Below are 19141 nucleotides of genomic sequence, written 5' to 3'. Positions count from 1 at the left end.
TGTAATCAGAAAAGAAACCTCTGTCTTAGTGGTTTCACTCAGCTTTTTTTCAAATGTAAAGAACACTGGCAACTGCCTGCCCTCTGAAGTGCAATTCAAACCTGAATACTGAAAGTCTACAAAGGAAACGTATTAGTTAAGAGAGGTATGCTCTCATTGACAAATACATTTTAGTAATAAATATTTATTTTTATGCCATCGGTCTTGCAACTTTAAATAAGAATGATTATCAGGTCATTGCACCCTGCAACAGTCTCCCATGAATCAGTTTACTTAAGCATTTGCACTGATTTAATTTTATGTAGTATAGTTCTTTCACCTGAGGTACAAAATAAGGATTTGGAAATATTTTATTTGCCTGTTTCACCTCTAAAGAAATCCCAATGCAAATTTTTCCTACAGAGGCTAACAAGTTTGTTGGTTTTCACTTTAAACCTTTAATCCTGTTTGAATGGATTGATGTCTTTTTCCTCGATTTACCAGATCCTTCTGCCAGTGATTAGGGCCTGGGAGTTTGGGCTAATCTGAGATTTCTCCTCTTGTTGTATTGTCATTCTAGTGCCCATTATTCTTTTTTTTTTTTTTTTTTTTTTCTCCTTTCCAAGAATACTACTGTATTCTATTCAATAACCATTGCTTGCTGAAAGAAGAAGTCTTAGATAGCCAATTAGCTGTTATGCATAGAGTTTTTAGCCAGCATGGTAGCAGTATTTGTTACAGGACTGTAAGCAAAGCATTGAGAAGTAAATGTTAAAAAAGAGAAAGGAAGGAAAAGAAGATTCTGAAATTCTGAATTTTGCTTTCAATTATCCCAAACTACATGTACAGGCAGTAATGACAAGTGTAAGTCTTGCGAATCAACATGACAGGAGAAAAGAGTCTTTGATACAGTGGATAAGCTGTGATGTAGAAATCCTGGGATAGTTTTACTAGTACATATGCTTTTATAATTAGATTATCAATGACTCTCTGTCTAATGAAAAAGTCTTGTAGACTCCTTGGACAGCAAATGTGGGGAGCTCATGGAAACTTTTATATAACTGTCATGAAACAAGACACTTCAGAATGTTCTAAATTAAATACATTAAATCCAATTAATATCTTCACCGACTGAAACAGTTTTTTTGTTGATGTAAACAAAATCAAAACCTGCTCTTTGATCCATAGCGAAGTAAGATTTGAAAAAAACAATACACAAATATGTATGGTCATAAAATAAATTGGTATAATCTAGGGAAAACACATATACATGTGTTTGCTGTAATTAGTTTAAAGTACCAGTCTTCTGCAAAAAAATGTAGGTAAAGAAAACAAAGCCCCCATAAAACATTAAAAAGCATTATTTTAAATTTTTCATCAATATGAAGTGATGATTTTCATTAAATAGCACACATATATCCTCAAAATAGAATGATAAGCTACAGTGTCTGTAAGACTGTATAAACATCATGACACATACATATAACTAATGTTATGTATTATTATTAGTTGAGTATTTATTTGTATTACTATTAGTGGTTTGCTATCTGTTAATATTTTATGTGCTTCATGCATACATTTTATCTTTTTAATCAAAACTTAGAAAATGTAGTTTGACATCAGAGTGTCTTTAAAAAGATCTTATATTCTTTCATTTGACTAGCATCTTAGGATGTGCTTATATAAGCATTTTGTTTAAAAGTTTTAGAAATATTTTGTAAAGATAATATATTTATAGAACTCTTCTGCTATTTTAACCATTATAATTTGTGTGGAAATTTTTTGTGTCAAAATTATTTTTGCAGCTTCCTTTAATGCAGTTTTGGTTTTCAGTGTGAATTCCTTTTTTTTTTTTTTTTTAATAGACAAAGGCTGCAATATTTTTTAAACAGAATTAGGTGTCATTTTGGGCAAAGTATTACAGCAGATCTTGAAAAATGAAGGTCAATTCCCACAATACTGTATTCCCATAATACAGTAAAGGTTTATTGGAAACTTTCTATTCTAGAACACAATGTCCTAAACACAGCATTTTCTATTAAGATGGTACTCTAAAAGTATACTAGTACTGAAGGAAGTGTCTGTTGGTACCAAAGTAACTTCAGCCGTGATTTTATATTACTGGATTAAATCCAGTACACTCCATATTTTGTTGGATTGTTTCTTAAAATCTTAACTCAGTGAAAACAGTTTATTCCAACGAATTATACCTGAGCAGTGCTTGGCAAGCAGATGTATAAATCTGTGTATATTATTGTGCACAGCTTAAAATAAGTGTGTTATCATGCATGCTTTATGATCTTGTCAGACCTTATGAAAGGCATTTTATAAACATGAGACATACAGAAGAACAGTCTAGGCATTATACGCTGCTATGGAAGTAATTTAGCAAATGGTTAGTTCATTATGTTAAAGAAGTACCAGTGTTAATATAGGAGGCTGTGGGACATTTTGCGTTGGTGCCTTAGTGTTTGAATGAAATGGAAACCTAAGATTGGGTTTAATTAACCACAGGTTATATGGTAATTTTAGCAGCAGTAGGAATGCTATGTCCTGTACCCTAACAGAACTCTAGATGAATTTGTTAGATTATACTCTTGCAAGAAAATACATCCGTTGGGTTTATCACTTCATAATCTACTGCAGAGTGGTGCTTTTCTCTGTACAAAGCTGTTAGGGGTCACAGGTTCCAACCCTCGTAAAAGGCAGTGCTTTGTACTTAAATGGGATAGACCATTTTAAAAATATGTTTCCTTAAAGAACCCGTTGGTGATGGGTACCTTGAGACAGGTGAACAGAGAGGATCCAAAATCATAGCATTCTGTAAAACATAGCAGCTGCAGTTAGTACAGGATAAACCTCAAGACCTCAGTAACTGCTGTTTCTCCTACTGATGTTTTTAAATCTATATATTTATATAGATATGTATTTAATCCTTGCTGTTTCTTTATAGTAAAACAGTGTATATGCAATTAATCACTTTATTAGGTCTAAGGCTTCTAGAGTGCCAAGACAGGAGCACTGATCTTTACTTCCTTCAGCAGAGAGCAGTCAGGTGACATTTAGTCTTCTCTCAAGAGTAATTCTGCTTGTCCCCAGGACCCTTTGTGCATTTCTTCCATGCAACCCTCTGGATTCATGCTCAAAGACTGAAAGGTGAAAGAGAAGAGAAAAAATCTCTCAGAAATCTAACAGAAGCAACCTAATAGACAGTCAAAGTGCTTGAGAGGGGCCTGGTAAGTGAAGGTAAATGGCCTTCTAGTCTGTCATAAGATCCAGTAATTTAGGAGGCCAAACTTCCATTCTGTGGCAGTTGTGGGAAAATAAGCTGTATCCCAGAAGAAGAAGGAAACTCCCTGAGTAAGAAGTATCAGCCTGTTATCCCTGTCAGTCTAGCATAGCAGAATAGCACTTGGGGAGGATAATAGAAGACTTAGACCCAGAGGGAAGGCAAACAGCATAACATACAAACAATGTACAAGATTCTCACAACTAATGTTATTAGTCTGATGTTGCCAATAGCTTAAATGTAGTAACTACTCATCAGTGGTGGCATTTATTAAAGACTCATCACTAAGATTTAAAAACCTGGTCTTAGGACTCATGTAAGTGGTTATAATTATGGATAGGCAGAGGCTCTCATTGTCTTCTCTAGCACCTTGAGTCTCACTCCATGACACATGAGAAGTTTTACCTGGTGACATGTACATACCATATCAATACCACCCAGTATGATAAGTTAAGTGGCATTTGCTTGTATTTCTTTCCCACCTACTGCAGAACTCTTGTCCTACATGTTTTAAAGAAAAGTTTCAGACATTTTTCTGTTTCTCTTTTTCTCAGACTTGCAGACACATATCCTAGTTTAAAAATTGGGATGTGTGTCCTGCATGTAAACCCTTGTTCACTCCCTAAGCTTTGAATCTAAGTAATGGGAAACTGTGTATAGTATTCACAACCCCTAAGTCTTCTCAGCTACCTGGAGAGATGTTTTTCTATTCATATGCCATGACTCTTCAGAGCTGGGAAAGCAAAAATGAAGCATGTGTAACAAGAGAAGACTAAAACCATCAGGTTTTTCTTCCTCTAAAACAGTTTGCTGTATTCACAAAATTATATTTATAATCTTGTCCAGGCTAAAGTTTGACAGTTTTTGCGAATTTTATAACTTTCTAGCAAGGAAGTGGCAAAATTGCATATATAATTTTTATAACATCATACATCCGAGTAGAATTATGAGAGATTAAGTGTCCTGAGAGGAGAGCTCTGAATGCAGAAGTATATCTCAGCATTAATTCCACAGCATACCTCAACAATGAGTCTATCCATCCACATCAACATAAGGATGACTGCTTCTGGGTGGAAGTGGGAACTCTAGAAGGTATCACATGTTGTGCCTTTTGTTTTTAATGAGATAATTCTGTGCTAGTGCATCAGTGTACTTGCAGTGTGGTGATGTCCACTGTCTGGCCATGGGAAGGCAGGGAAGGTTCCATGTACATGGTTGGCTTGGGCAGTGAAGAGCCCTGGAGGGATCCAGATTCAGTTTCTGGCAGTGCACCTAGTTTTGATCAGGGTCCATGCAGACTGTCAGCAAAGGTGGGCTATATTGTGAGGAAAGCTCTGGGAAAAAAGATGTAGAGGGTTGTGTGGAGCCTTCCTCACCATCTCTAGGCCATATATAGTCTCAGACTTTTAACATAAACAAATCCAGCTGTTTCACTGAATCAGTGCCCTAATGATGTGGTGCCACAAATCAAGAAAGAGAGGTTACTTCTTCCATCTGTTTGGGCTGGACAGGACGCTCTTGTCTTGACAGTATGAAGTGTATTGATCAAAGGATTCTGTTTATTTCTTTATTGTTGTTGGAGAGCATTAATTTCCTAGAGAGATTCACAGCTCTTTAAGTATCTATCCTTATAGGCTGTATTACTAATGTGCATGCTTTTATATTTTCAAAAATAACTAGATGTATTGACTAGTGAGTTACATAAATAGAAGAAAAAAATAAACTAAATTGAAGAGCTACATTATTCATCTATGGACTCTAAACTGCTGGTGACATTTACTTCCTTCAAATAGCCATGAGGAGCTTCTTCCTGAGGGCTTAACTGCCCAGTGGAGTGGGATCATCTTGCCCCCAGCAGCCCTCACACAGGAGATTTGCCATTGTAGTGATAATTACCAAATCTTCTGGGTTTTGGCATTGCAGGCTGGAAACCTGTATCTCAGCATATAAACAGAGTACTCCCAAGATGAAAATAAACTTTTGAAATCAAATTACATATTCAATGTCAATATCCAGACTAATAATTTACAATAGTGATCATGTTTTTAAAGAGATGCCTATGTATAATATTCAGAGTCCCTAACATTTACATTAACAAAATTGACAGTGATAATCAGCATTTTAATATACTAATTGGCCATGACTAATTGGTCATTTCCCCTTTGAGTGCAGAAAGGTGATGTTTCTCAGTTGTTATTTGCTGTGGATTTTTCCTGGTCTGCAAAATATCAAGAAGTGATTCATGAAATTACTGCAAAAACACGATATATGCAGATATATAATTGAAGAATATAAAGAAAATTAATTTTAAAAAGAGAGAATGTTGACATTTTAGCATGTTTTTTTAGATTAAGAGATTAGATGGTATTTGATTTAAAAAATCAGAAAAGACTATTTTTTTTGGTGATCCAGATAATGGATTTGTATCAAGGACTCAGGGGCAACTTCTGGGAGGTTCTGAACATCCTCCAACCTGGCAAGGACTGCATCATCTAGAGCTGGTGATTCGAGTTTCTCTGTTAATAATATTATATTTTCAGATGTCTGCTATTGTGTTAAAATATTCCTTTGAATAAATTATAGGGAATTCATGCCCTGTAATCCTGAATCTGTCAGTGAATGCTGAAGGAAGGAAAAGGCATGATGTGGAATTTTCAAACTGCCATACTGACCGAGGAGCACGTGACCTCCTGAAAGACCTGTTTCCAGTTATGGAAACACTCACCTTAGAACTACACCACAAGATCAAACTAGCTAATAAATGTAGTTTATATTGTAAACCAGTGGTGGCTCCAATGCATTTTAGCATGGGGGGGAAATGTGTGTGTCTTTACATGAGCATGCATTCTAAAAACACAACAAAAATTGAAGAGAATAATATAATACGAGTATAGGCTACTCCTTAATTAAGATTGTGTTAATATAAGATGAGACTATCTGGTTGTTATACATTGGAAAGTGTAGCTGTTATCTTGCAAAAGGCTTGTAACTTTGTCCTGTGTACTTCTTTCCTTGTTCTGCCACATCTTTGTCTCTACAAGGCTGGAGTGAGCTACCCCTTCAGAATCCCCCAAAATAAAACAATATTGGAAGCGTTTAAAGATGTCCTCCTGAGCTGTGATGCCTGTTAGTCTTCTGTGTTTGGTGTTTGTTGCTAACCATTAATACCACAAGTCATGAAACACATTTATTTTTAGCCTCTCTGTGCTCCAAACAGACTCCTGTGCAACAATTTTTCTGGGCTTTGAAAGCTATGTCTCTTTTTATGGCATGGAGAAAGTGGGAGCTGCATGGCTTGCTAAGGATCTTGAAGTTTGAAAAACATTTCATTCTGGAAGAGAAGCCAAATTATTTTCTTGTCCTACTGGTCACATTAAAGCTTGATGAAATTTATGACAACTGGGTACCTTAAGGATTTTATGTAGCTATTAGAATATATGATTACCTTTTGTAAGGCTAGTGCTGTTCTGGTTCACTACAGCCTTATACAGTTGGCTGCTACAGGTGCTGATGATGTATGGTACACTGCACTGAAAGCAATCCCAACTCCCCACATGAGATTCTCTGTTTCCTCATAAGAATGTAATAGCTGGCCATAGCAGATCTCATCAGGCACCTTTATGGCTCAGTATCCAGTCTTCAGAAGTCAGTAGTAGTAGAAGCCTAGATAAGCATCAAAGGACATCTTCAGAAAGCAATCGCATTCCTCCAGGAAACAATCTCAGCTCAATCAGTCTGTGGCTCAGGTAACTTCTGAGCTAGGAGTATAATATCTTTGTAATTGATAGCACTCAGTGTTTTTCCATTAGTCAGTCCAGTGACTATTCAAACCTGTGTAACTTTTCCCTTTCTATACAATCCTGTGACAAAAAGTGCCACAGTTCAGGCACAAGTGAAAACCTTTTCCTTTTGTTTGTTCTGAGTTTGTCCTATGGTAATTTCATCATGGACATGACGGTCCTATTTCTTACCTAATGACGCGTAGGAAGTGTTTTCTACTCAGCTTCTCCACTCCATGCATGTCTTACGTATACTTGTATCATGTCTGGCCTGAGGTGTCTTTTCTCCAGGATAGAGAATTTTGTCTGTTTACTTGATCTTCATGAAGAAGCAATGGCATGTCTTCATCTACCTTTGCTGTTCTTTTAAGCATCTTTCCATTTCTGCAATGTTTTGTTGTGTTTTTTGTTGTTTTTTTTTTTTTCAAACAGATAGACAACAACACAATACTCAAGGTATCATTATGCTGAATTTAATCCATGACATTACATTGTTTTCTGTGAAGTTTGTTTCTAATATTGTGTTTGCTGGTTTGAATGCCACTGAACATTGCATTCACCATCTTAGATTTAGCTTCAAGCCCCTTTCCTTAGGGGTAACACCTAGTTCAGTAAGACTCTATGCCAATAGTGTATACAGTTAGAGATGTGTTCCCCCAAGTGCATCACAAAATTTTTGCTGACAGTGAATTTCATCAGCCTTTTTTAAACTGTTCAACTGATGTAATGAGACTCTTTGGTTATACTGCCTTCAATAACCAGCAAATTTTTTACTTTTCTCTCTGCAGTTTTTAGGCACTATTTCTGAACACTTGGAGCACCCAACTATACCTCTGGGATTTTGTTATAATTGAGAAAACTGGTAATTTATCCCTGCTTTTTGTTTCCTGTTTTTCATTCTGATAATAGTCCTGAAGAGCAGCTCTCTTATTCTGCGCCTTAGTCCTCTTTAGCCACCTCTGGTGAAGGAACTTTCAAAAACGTTTTGGAAATCCCACTGAACTGTGCAAGCTATCTCCAGTTTTTCAATATGCTTAGTGACTGCCTCAAAGAAGTTGAAGAGATTTGTAAGGCGAGGTGTTTTTTCAGCAAAACCCTCATGAACTGTGTCTCCTTACATTGTTACAGATATTGTATGTCTGTAACAGTTTCTCCCTTTTATACCTTTAATGGTGTGTCTGGCATGAACATCAGTTCCATACATGTGGTCAGTTTAAGAAAGAACTTAAGAAAGAACACTAGTCTTTTCCTCAGATGAAGCTGGCAGCAAATCACAGGGCTTTCTCTTCAGCTTCAGAAGGAGGCAAGATAGGGTGGCTCCATGTACCGTCACATCTACTTCTGTAGGTCATCAGCTAGACACTTATTGGAGCTGCCCCTTCTCTGTGTCTTTTCACACTTGTGCTGTAGGCTGGCCACTTCCACAAAAGGTCAGTATGACACACAGCCTTAACTTTATTTCAAGCAGTAATAATTTTTGTCCCATTCAGATGCTGTTAGGCTGACACCCAATGCATTTGAACATGCTGCTGATAGAGTGGAGATAGGAAGTCCTCAGTGAAATCTAGGGCTGATGGTCAGACCCTTTGGTCACAAGAGACCTGGGCATTACAGACCTTTATAACCAGTAGTTGCTATCCTGTTTCACCACCTCCTGCCTTCATAACAGAAAACCCTAACTGTCATCAGGCTATTACATTTTCCTAAACACCTTCAAATGAAATAGCTTCCTTTGGTTCTAGGTTATTTCTCTAACACTACTTTCTAATGCTATTAGTTGTTAAAGCAAGACTGGAAGCAGTATAGGTGTGCAGCAATGAAGCTTTTGGTAAGAGCTTTTTTTCAAAAACTTGTTTCTGTGTGAATGGTAATCAAGAAAAAAAAGCTTGTGTATGAAATCCTGCTACTGCCTTGCCTTTGATACCTGCATTTTCAAAAAGTTGATGGCAGGGGACTGTACATCTTGTTTTACTGCTACTCCAGCCTAATCCCTCTGCAGTAGTGACCTCTACACTCATTTTGCCTTTCAATGTCTTAAAATTTAGTTTTCTGTGCAGTCATTCACACTGAACCCTGAGAAGAAGATACATATATATTTATAACAATAAAAGAGAAAGAATTTATTGACTTTTATTGGCTTCTGATATTTTATCAGCCAAGTCTACATTCACCTTCACCCTTACTGGTCTCCCTGTGGTAGCTCTGCGCTCTGCTGGTCTTGTAGACAAATGATGGAAGCATCTGACTTAGACTCTTATAGAATCAAAGAAGACTGAGAGGAAAAAGACCTGCTAGGTCATTTTTTCCATCCCCTGCCAATACAGGATCATGACCTACTGTACAATAACTTTACTTATGTTTTGCCAAGTCTCAATTTAAACGAATCAAATGATAATACCACTTTCATTGGGACAGTATATCCCTGTTGCTTCAAATTGTCTATGAAGTATTGTTATGATGCTCTACTTAATATTCTTAGTATCATCATAATTATAAGGAGAATTTATTTTCTTCTCATGCTAATTGTTTCTTTCTCGATGTTCATATTTTTTGTATGTATCATGTTAAAAGTGCTGTATTTGTCATGGAATTCTTTCCAATTTTCTTTGTAACTCATCTCTTAATTCCCTTATCAATGTTTGCTGTTTACCTTAATTTAATTTCCTTCCACTTTGTTCATCTTTCTGGTATTGTCTGCTAAAAAAGATATGTTTAGATTAATCTCAGTTGTTAATGTTCTACAGCAAAGCTTTTGCCTGAGTCATAATGTGATGTGTCTGGGTATGTAATTCCAAATTTCCTGGGTGTTTCCCCTTATAGCATAATTTAGCTCTCTGACCAGTTCTCATTCTTGTCTTTTATGGCACCAACATACCTTTTACTCACTGGTGAATTTCTATTTTAGTGAGTCATTCTTTCAATTCCAATACCTTAATCATTTAATATTCTATCTCATCCTACTTATTTCCCTGTGTCTTTTTGTAAAATGTAAAACCTTTTTTTTTTTTTTTACAGAATTTCTATATCTTATGTTTTACTAAAAACTGGAAATACATAAATAAATAAATGTATGCCAGACTTTGAATGACACAAACTATAGTGAATTTTTAAAAATCAATTTAATCTTTTCTGGAGCCACAAAGACCAAACTACTATCAACATAAATACACATTTAATGTTTGGCATTGCTGCAGTTCACAGTTAAGGTTCTTTGAATAAACTCACTGGGCATAGCCAAACTATTGTATATTTACCTTTTATTGCAACGTAACTTTAATCCAAAACACTTATGAGACTTTTTTTACTCTTAAAAACCTCATACATACTTTTAATTTTATCACAGCTTTCTACTTTCTTTTCGTTTTCATTGGAATTCTTTGACTCATGGGCCTGACTAGAAAAGTTTTAAAGTCTCAAATTATTAACAAAACTAAAATAAGAAAAAGATACTACTTTATATTTTTGGTGCTACTTCTCCATCTGAAGAAAGCAACATTGGAAAAGGCAAGTTATATTTTAAATGACTGCAGAAATTAAGTAGTATTAACTTTGTTTAGCTATTTGTAAGCTATTGTCTAAATCCTGTAACTTTAGATTTCATATATGTTCAATTTCATTTTCAAAATATTAATTTAGCTTATTCTTTATTTTTTGAACTGCAGAATTGCTGAGAAAAATGAAACTGTTATAAATGGAAATACATTTGAAGTTTCTGTATGTCTTTTATATAAAACATTTGTATATGTGATTGTACTCCTCTCCTGCTGATATAACTAAGGGATCATAAGCATGCATTCCTTAATAAGCACAGGATCCTTCACCGTCGAAAGTTGCTCCAGGCAAAAAGTTGGCAAGCAAAGAGTTAACAAAATGGTCAATGAAATGTGAAGAAATCTAGTCCTCAATGTGTACAAAAGTAATATTTGTGGGTTTAGATGTCTTTTATGTTTCTATTGCTCAAAAATCGATATTTTTTTTATTGAATATTTTCAGCCTTCCATTGACTGCAATAGATGACTGCCTTAGGGCATTTTTGAAGGAGAAAACTAAAAGAAAAATGACTAAATTCTTTTTTTCAGAATTGCTGCTCTGCATACCCGGTAAATTTTTTAATACAAAGACATACCAGTCAATGGGGAGTTTTGCTTTCTTAGTATGCAAGTGTGACCACCAAACAAGCATGATAAGACTGCAGTGACCAGGAAGGGGCAGTTACAGCCTTCTTCTCAGTTTTCATATTTTGGAACTTTACAAGTATTCATATTGGAGTAGTTTGACCAAAATATGAGAGAGGGCCAGTGAGGGAAGGAATAGGAACTATTCACACTGCAGAAGAGCTAGGAAGCAATACTAGTAGTCCTGTGGTTGAGACAACCTAGTGCTCAGACACAAGAACAAGGTGACCTTCTGGGAACGTGGAAAGACTTCACGTTTTGCTAGGCTTTATTATGGAGCTGACTGTGCAGGCAGACGCAAAGCAGATAATTAATCCAGGCACAATGAATCAAAGGTTGTGTACAAAAGGACTAATGTTGTCAAGGACCAACATTAGCAGTTAGGAGTTATGGCATATTTCTGTTCTTTATTTTTGAATCAGCACAGATTAGTTAGTTAAGCTGTTCCTCAGCTTTCTCTCTTGCTTTTGTCTATTAAAAGAGACTGCTGTGAGAAGCAGTGCTGTAGTTTTTATGATGTATTTACATCACAGCCTAGTTGAAGATACTCTAAAAGAACAAAGCCAGATCCTTTTCCTGACATTTATTCTGGACACTCAAGCAGTGCTCTGTGCAGAACTGCAGGAGTCAACATTACTGGAATATGTTTTAGAAGTGATGTTTATTTTGTGAGAAGAGGGGATGTTGGAGTGTTAAAACTTACATTTTTATTAAATTACAGTTAGCCTCTCTTTAGTGGATATTAGATAGTAAGAAATACTTTGAAAATGTCTTGATCAAAAGGAAAAATCTACAAGACTTTTTCTTCTTCACTGCTGCTGCCAGTATTATTGAATATGTTCAATGTAATATTTAAAATTTTTTGTTATGTTCTTGGATTTGTCCTGACATCTTAGCTCGTAACAGCTACTTCATGGCTATTATATTTTAACAGTTTCATAAATTATTTAAAAAGATTTTTTAAAAGACACTAAGCAGGCATTTGCATAACAGTAGAAGGAATTTGAGGCATCAGAAACATGATACACATTTGTAAAGGTCCTGTTGATATACATTGAAACATTGGCTAAATTAATAAATTCCATTTGAATAGAAAAGAATAAAGTAAAATAGAATAGAATAGAATAGTTCAGTTGGAAGTGATCTACAATGATTATCTTGTCCACCTGTCTGACCACTTCAAGGCTGAAGGTGGTTGTTGTTTTTTTTTTTTTGCTTTGAATCTGAAGAGGGACATGAATAGCATCATTAAGGTTTTTTATAGTTAGATCCACAGCAAAATGCAGACTAAGGAAAAAGCAAAATTGTCCCTTACCAACCTGATAGGATACAGTGACATGACAACCTCAGTAGACAAGAGAAGAGAAGTGGATATTGTTTAGCTTAACTTTAATAAGGCCTTTGAAACCGTCTCCTATCACATCATCATGGACAAACTGGTGAGTAATTGGTTAGACAGTAGATGCTGAAGTAAATTGAAAACTGGCTGACCTGCCGAGCTCCAAGTGTTGTGGTCAACACCACAAAGACTATCTGGAGACCAGTAATGAGCGGTGACCCTCAGAGGTCAATACTGGGCCCAATATTGCCTAAAATGTATATTCATAACCTCCTTGGAGGTACTTAAACCCAACATGACTCTGAGCAATGTGCTGTGGCTGCCCCTGCTTTGAGCAGGGCAGCTGGACTACATGATCCCCGGAGATCCTTTCCTTTCCAACCGCACCCATGATGGGATTCTGTAGTACAGAGAGTTCATCATAACATAGTCTGCTGTGGTCATTAGAGACTTCGGAAAACTGATTTACTTGTCTCCTATTTACTCATGCTTTCTCTTTACCTGATAGTGCTTTCTGCCAGGGCCTGGGCCAAGGAACAGGAAATGTAATGTCTCGTGTTGCTTATATTACAAGAAATACTCACACTGCAGTGAATTAGTGATGATGTTCAAGTCTCTTTGTGTTTTCTGGGGGCAAAAGCAGTATGCACCAGTGTAAATGTGCTTTTATTTTAAAGGGTTAGAGGCTGATCCTAAAAACCCTTTCTAGTGTGAGTAATTCTGATAAAAAGTTTTCTTCCCCAGAGCTATTCACAGTTGAAAGGGTTAGTCTTTGCAGAAACTAATCCTTGTGTTGTATGTGGCAGTTTAGAAACTGGACTGTGAAAATATTTCTTAGTCTAAACATAGAATGATATGTGGGTGGTTGTTAGCAACATAATTCCTCCAGCAAACGGGAATGGTTACTGCATATAGAATCAGTTTTACCTTCATTACTTTTCAAGAGGTTACTTAAATAGGTATTGTATCTGCTATAGGGCAAGGAGGAAACAGAATGTGGAAAAATGAAGGCTTCTCATATCATTTATGGTCCCTTTATTTATTTATTCTTTTACTGGCAGTTGTTCCTATTTACAAGTGTTTGTTTCTACTTTAATGAGGATACCAACTTTCATCCAGTGAAATGTGTGGGTCACTTTGTTAGAGCACTTGCACACACCAAGGTAGTGCACAAGCTGGGAATATTGACTTTTAGCAGAATTATTTTTCCCCAGTAAATGGCTTTCCTTTTGACATATTTAACGTACTTGCACACTGAGAGGAAGAGTGGGCGAACAGAAAACAGACTGTTTTATTAACCCAGCAGTCACCTTTGAGATTCATACATGTCCACTTTCTTCTTTCCTTTGTACCTAATCCCAAGGGACCGATACCTGGTTTCCCTTGGAATAACAAAGTCAGTCACAAACCTCCAAACATGATTGTTAACTGAATGCCAACTGTTTCTTCTCATCTTCTTTTTTTTTTTTCTTTTTTTTCCCCCCTCCAGTATTATGCTAGCAATTTTGTCCTTATGGATGTCCTATAATCATAACATTAATTTGGCTTTATATTTTAGGGTTTTTTTAGTTTTTTTTTTTAGTAGCAGTAGAGGTACATAGTATAAGAAATTAAATTGCTGCTTCTATTTTTTGTGTGTTTTTTATAGTGATCTTTTCAGCTCTGCTAATAGTGGGAAGGGAAGAAATAAAGCAATGCTGCAGGCACTGACTGGACTACAATTTCAGTTCAGAGGAAAGCTACAGGATCAAGAGTGGACAGACAAGCATGCTCGAGAAGAAGCCCATGCACATTATTCACAGTGTCATATGCCAATTTCACAGTATCCTGGGCTGAACGGATTTTTTCCAGTGGGAACACACTTTTCATCAGACAAAGCTTCAGCAGTTTCGGAGGTACCTGTACTACCAACAGATATTTACAAAACATGTTTCTCAATGCCATGTTATCTGCAGAAAGCTATTCTTGATTGTAACGTAATCAGCTCATGTTGAAGTGCACCTAAATGAAATCCAGGAGGGAGGTGAGGGGTGAAGCTGTTGGAGTTAACATGTTAGAAAAAATATGTAGGGTTCAAGCAAGCAAATGCTGGAGTCTAAACTAAAAAGTTTTTGTCCTCATTCTGCCTCTAATGATCTAAGGCTAACAAGTTACACTCCATCTTGTCTTTGAATAGTGGAGTGTTCTCTGGAGTTTTCTGTCCACATCACACCATATTTCAGGAAGCAGACAGCTGAGATTCATTTGGGGGACAGCAGGGAAAGGGCCAAGTGGCTCCATGTTTGCTCCCTTATCCCATGGCACAGCACAGAATCACAGAATCACAGAATCTTAGGCATTGGAAGGGACCTTGAAAGATCATCTAGTCCAACCCCCCCACCAGAGCAGGGTCACCTAGAGCACATCACACAGGAACACATCCAGGTGGGTTTTGAATGTCTCCAGAGAAGGAGACTCCACAACCTCTCTGGGCAGCCTGTTCAGGGCTCTGTCACTCTCACAGGAAAGAAGTTTTTTCTGATGTTTACGTGGAACCTCCTATGTTCCAGTTTGTACCCATTGCCCCTTGTCCTATCACTGGACATCACTGAAAAAAGCCTGACTCCATCCTCTTGACATTCTCCCTTAATGTATTTGTAAACATTGATGAGGTCACCCCTCAGTCTCCTCTTTTCCAAGCTAAAGAGACCCAGCTCCCTCAGCCTTTCCTCATAAGGGAGACCTTCCACTCCCTTCATCATTTTTGTGGCTCTGCACTGGACTTTTTCAAGCAGTTCCCTGTCCTTCTTGAACTGAGGGGCCCAGAACTGGACACAATATTCCAGATGCGGCCTCACCAAGGCAGAATAGAGTGGGAGGAGAACCTCTCTTGACCTACTAACCACACCCTTTCTAATACACCCCAGGATGCCATTGGCCTTCTTGGCTACAAGGGCACATTGCTGGCTCATGGTCATCCTCCTGTCCACCAGGACCCCCAGGTCCCTTTCTCCTACATGCAAATTCTCACCACATGGGGAAAGAGGCTGATGGCTTCTGGTAAATCTGCATCTGGCAGATGTGTTTTTAGCATGAGCCATTTGGCTGATTGATATTTTTCATGCACCCTTGTTGACAGCCTGGAGTGGCCCTGGACTGAGATCCCCCAGCTCCCAGGACGAGCAATGGAGAAGTGTTCTCGTAGAGTTGCCATGGTGTTAGGGGCAATATTGCACAGGCTGTCCACTCATCAGCCTCAGCAGAGCCTGCTCAGGGGTGCAGAGAGGCCGCCCATCAGCCACGTCATCTGTTACAAGCTGTACATTTAAGAGCAGATGCTTAAAAACCATCACTGAACAAAGCAGGTGACTCCACCATATTTCTCTGAATGGGAAGTAACTGTGTATTTCAGATGCCACATGGTGGCAGCTGTTGATAAAGGCTGATACTAGTTTGTTTTAAGTTTTTAAAACTGAGGAATGCTTAATTGCAGTGAGTGGAGCAGCCAAGTAGCCATTTCAAAGCTGTTACATCAGGAATGTTCTGATAGCTTGGTATCTGGCGCACCAACCCTTTGTTTCTCAGTTAGCAGTAGGAAGAAAAATAAAAAGCTAAGTAGAGATTCAACTACTTTACGAACTCTAAATCCAATGATTAATATTTTAAACATTTATCTGACTACTAATAAACTTTCCCTCCAGTTCTTGCCCACTCCCTTTCTCTCCTGGGCTCCCTCTGCTCTTCTGTTCCTCCAGTATTCCCCACTGTAGCCTGGGGAAAAGATGTTTAAGGAAAATAATAAAGTTTTTATTTATTCCTTACAGCTTTTCTGCCCCTGTGGGCATTTATCTGCCTGTCTGGCTCATGTGCTGTAATGAATCTGCTTCTGCCATACACACATATATCATCCTATCAATCAGTGAGAGGAAATGCTGAGTATGGTGAGCACTAACAAGCATTCAGAGGGGTCAGTACACTAGTGCATTACAGTGGTATGTTACTTTCCCTACAGGCTGCTTTAACTGGGAAAACATAAATGAGGTGGCATGTGGCTGGCACCATGTCTTCTTGCCAGTCTCCCCACTTTGGCAAACTGACCCTCTCTGCTTCAACTTCTAGGGCAGCACTAACCCTCCCTTTGTTCCTGCTGGAAGGCAAGTCCCTCTCAACCTTTGGACCCTTTGGAGTCATTGGGTTAACTAGGGCAGGTGGGTCTGCTGGAGAAGCTTGCTTGCAGAGGCTAGCAAGTGATCAATGACTGATGAAGAACCTGTGGAGATAAAACTTCTGTGCAGGTTGTAAATAGTGAAGGAAATGGGAGAGAGGGAAACTGGAAGGATTAAAGAAAAAATGGTGAGAAATGAAATAAGAGGAAAGAAAAAAAAAACAAATAATGTAAAAAAGATATTATGGAAAGTAATATATCACTGGAGAGAAAAACTAGAAGTGGAAAAAAAAATAGAGAAAACTAAAAATAGTCCTGTGCAGGACAGACAGGAAGCAATATCTTCAAAATATCTCAAATATCACCAGAGGAATTTTTCAAAGGCAGTTTTCAGGTTTTAGACAAGAAATCATGCCCAACCCATAATTAAGTAGCAGTGTTTTAAGTTATATTCCTATAGACAGGCTGACTTCTAGACAAGATGTCTTTTCACCCATTTGTGGGCTGCCAGCATGCCATTAAGGACTGACTGTCATTGCTTGGTAGCAAGACTTGTGATTGAGTAAATTTTCTACTGAAGGCTTCTCAGCAAAACCAATCTGTCCTTTGTTGGCAGTCTGGGAGGTGAATAGGGATTTGTTGGGAATAACAAAGGAATGATAAATCTCTGAGGTGTTATGAAGTCTAAGGTGGGAACTTGGATTTAACAGCCTGTATGGACAGGCCATTATACCTTTCAAAAAGTCCCGCATTTTCTTTGCATGTGCAGAAGTTCTGGGATTGATAGATGTAGTACGTTTGCAGGGCACTCAAATGACAAAAAAATCTTAAAGAAGTTTTCATTGCCCAGAGTGAACACTAATGAGGAATCCATCTTGAGTGAAGATTTACTATAAAATACCATTGAGAACACTGTCTTTGTGATCAAGGTTTTGGAAAGGTAGCAAGAAAGGGTTAGTTTCGTGTTTTAGAAAAACATTAACAAAAGCCTAAGAAAGTCTGAAGTCTGAAGCCTCATGCTGTGGCCCCATGTTAAGGTCTCTTTTTGTAACACAAAACCTGGATCTGGATTAATTTCTGTGTTGATCAAGGAGACTCACCTATACTGTCCAGGAAAACAGGTTAATCTATAGAAATACCAGAGGCAGTAAAAAAGTTACTAGATTTTCTCCTACAGTATTTGTAAGTCCTCTAAACTAAGAAACTTTGGCTTTAACAAACATCTGGATTGGAGATTTTAAAAGAAAATTCAGAGGAAAGTAGGATGGCATTTGTGACTCAAGTGTGACTTCTGCTTTTGAATGAATGCCTGATGGGGTGAAAGGCAACATGTAGTGAGAAATGCCATCCTTCAGCCAGTGGGCAAAGGCCAGGTTCTTACTCTCCATATTTGCACCCTGCTGCCCTTTTCTCAGGAGTGTTTCACTATCTTAGTCAAAGTTCAGCTTAGATAATTATTAGGAACGCTCATTGAAAGAAAATTTATTTTCTTCAGGAATGGCTTTTATCAAGTATTAGTTTTGGTGGAAATTTTAATGTCTTATTCTTCAAGCAATTAATCAAAGCAAACTAATTATTTAGCATTTCAGGTTGTCACTTATCTTGTTCCCTCTCTCATCCTTTAATGGATGCATTTGAGTGGAGGTTAAATGATGTAATTAATACATATATACTCCTTCTCCAACCTCTCCCTTCTCCATGGCATGCCTTTTTGCTGTCTGTGATAGACTACTGTGTGTCACAAGTTCAGGATTGTGCATGTCCTTTGTAAAGACAGTTGGTGACTTTTAGGTAAAAAGAGCAATATTGTATTATAGTAATTATCATTACTAAATATATAAACACTCATTAAAATACAAACATTTAAACCAAGATATATTTCCTGGTGAGAATGTGTTATGACTTGAAGAACTCTGTTATTATGGCAGTATTTTAAACTAATTAACAGGTTATTCATCACAAACAGCAAAAGAATGGCTGATACAGGGCTTGTTTAACAAAGAATGAAAGGAGGACAATGTGGCATATATAAAATGGATTTTGTCAAACTAACTGCTTTTGTTTTGATCTGATTTCAAGTTTGGTTGATAGAGGTAAGATTGTTAATATAATATAGTTAGACTCCTTCAAGGTGTTTGATTAGTACCCATGGCAAATTAAATTTCCATGCAATAATTGGATTAATAAACTTCATAACTGACAGATGTGAAAATGAATTTGGAAATGGGAGATCATTGCTGGTTTTGACATAACCCTTTGGAGTAGCACAAGAATGAGTTCTTGGCCCAGTGCTACATAAATATATTAGCAACTACTGAAAACAGTTTACATGTGTGACTGCTTTGCTGAAGGAGTTGAAAAGAGTGCAGGAAAATGCCACTGCTATAGAACAGCATGGGCTTTTCAAACTGTCAAACTGTATGCACAACTAAATAA

Source organism: Apus apus, chromosome 1 (assembly GCF_020740795.1).
Source record: "Apus apus isolate bApuApu2 chromosome 1, bApuApu2.pri.cur, whole genome shotgun sequence".
In the NCBI taxonomy this organism is placed as follows: Eukaryota; Metazoa; Chordata; class Aves; order Apodiformes; family Apodidae; genus Apus; species Apus apus.
This window is presented reverse-complemented; position numbering follows the sequence as displayed.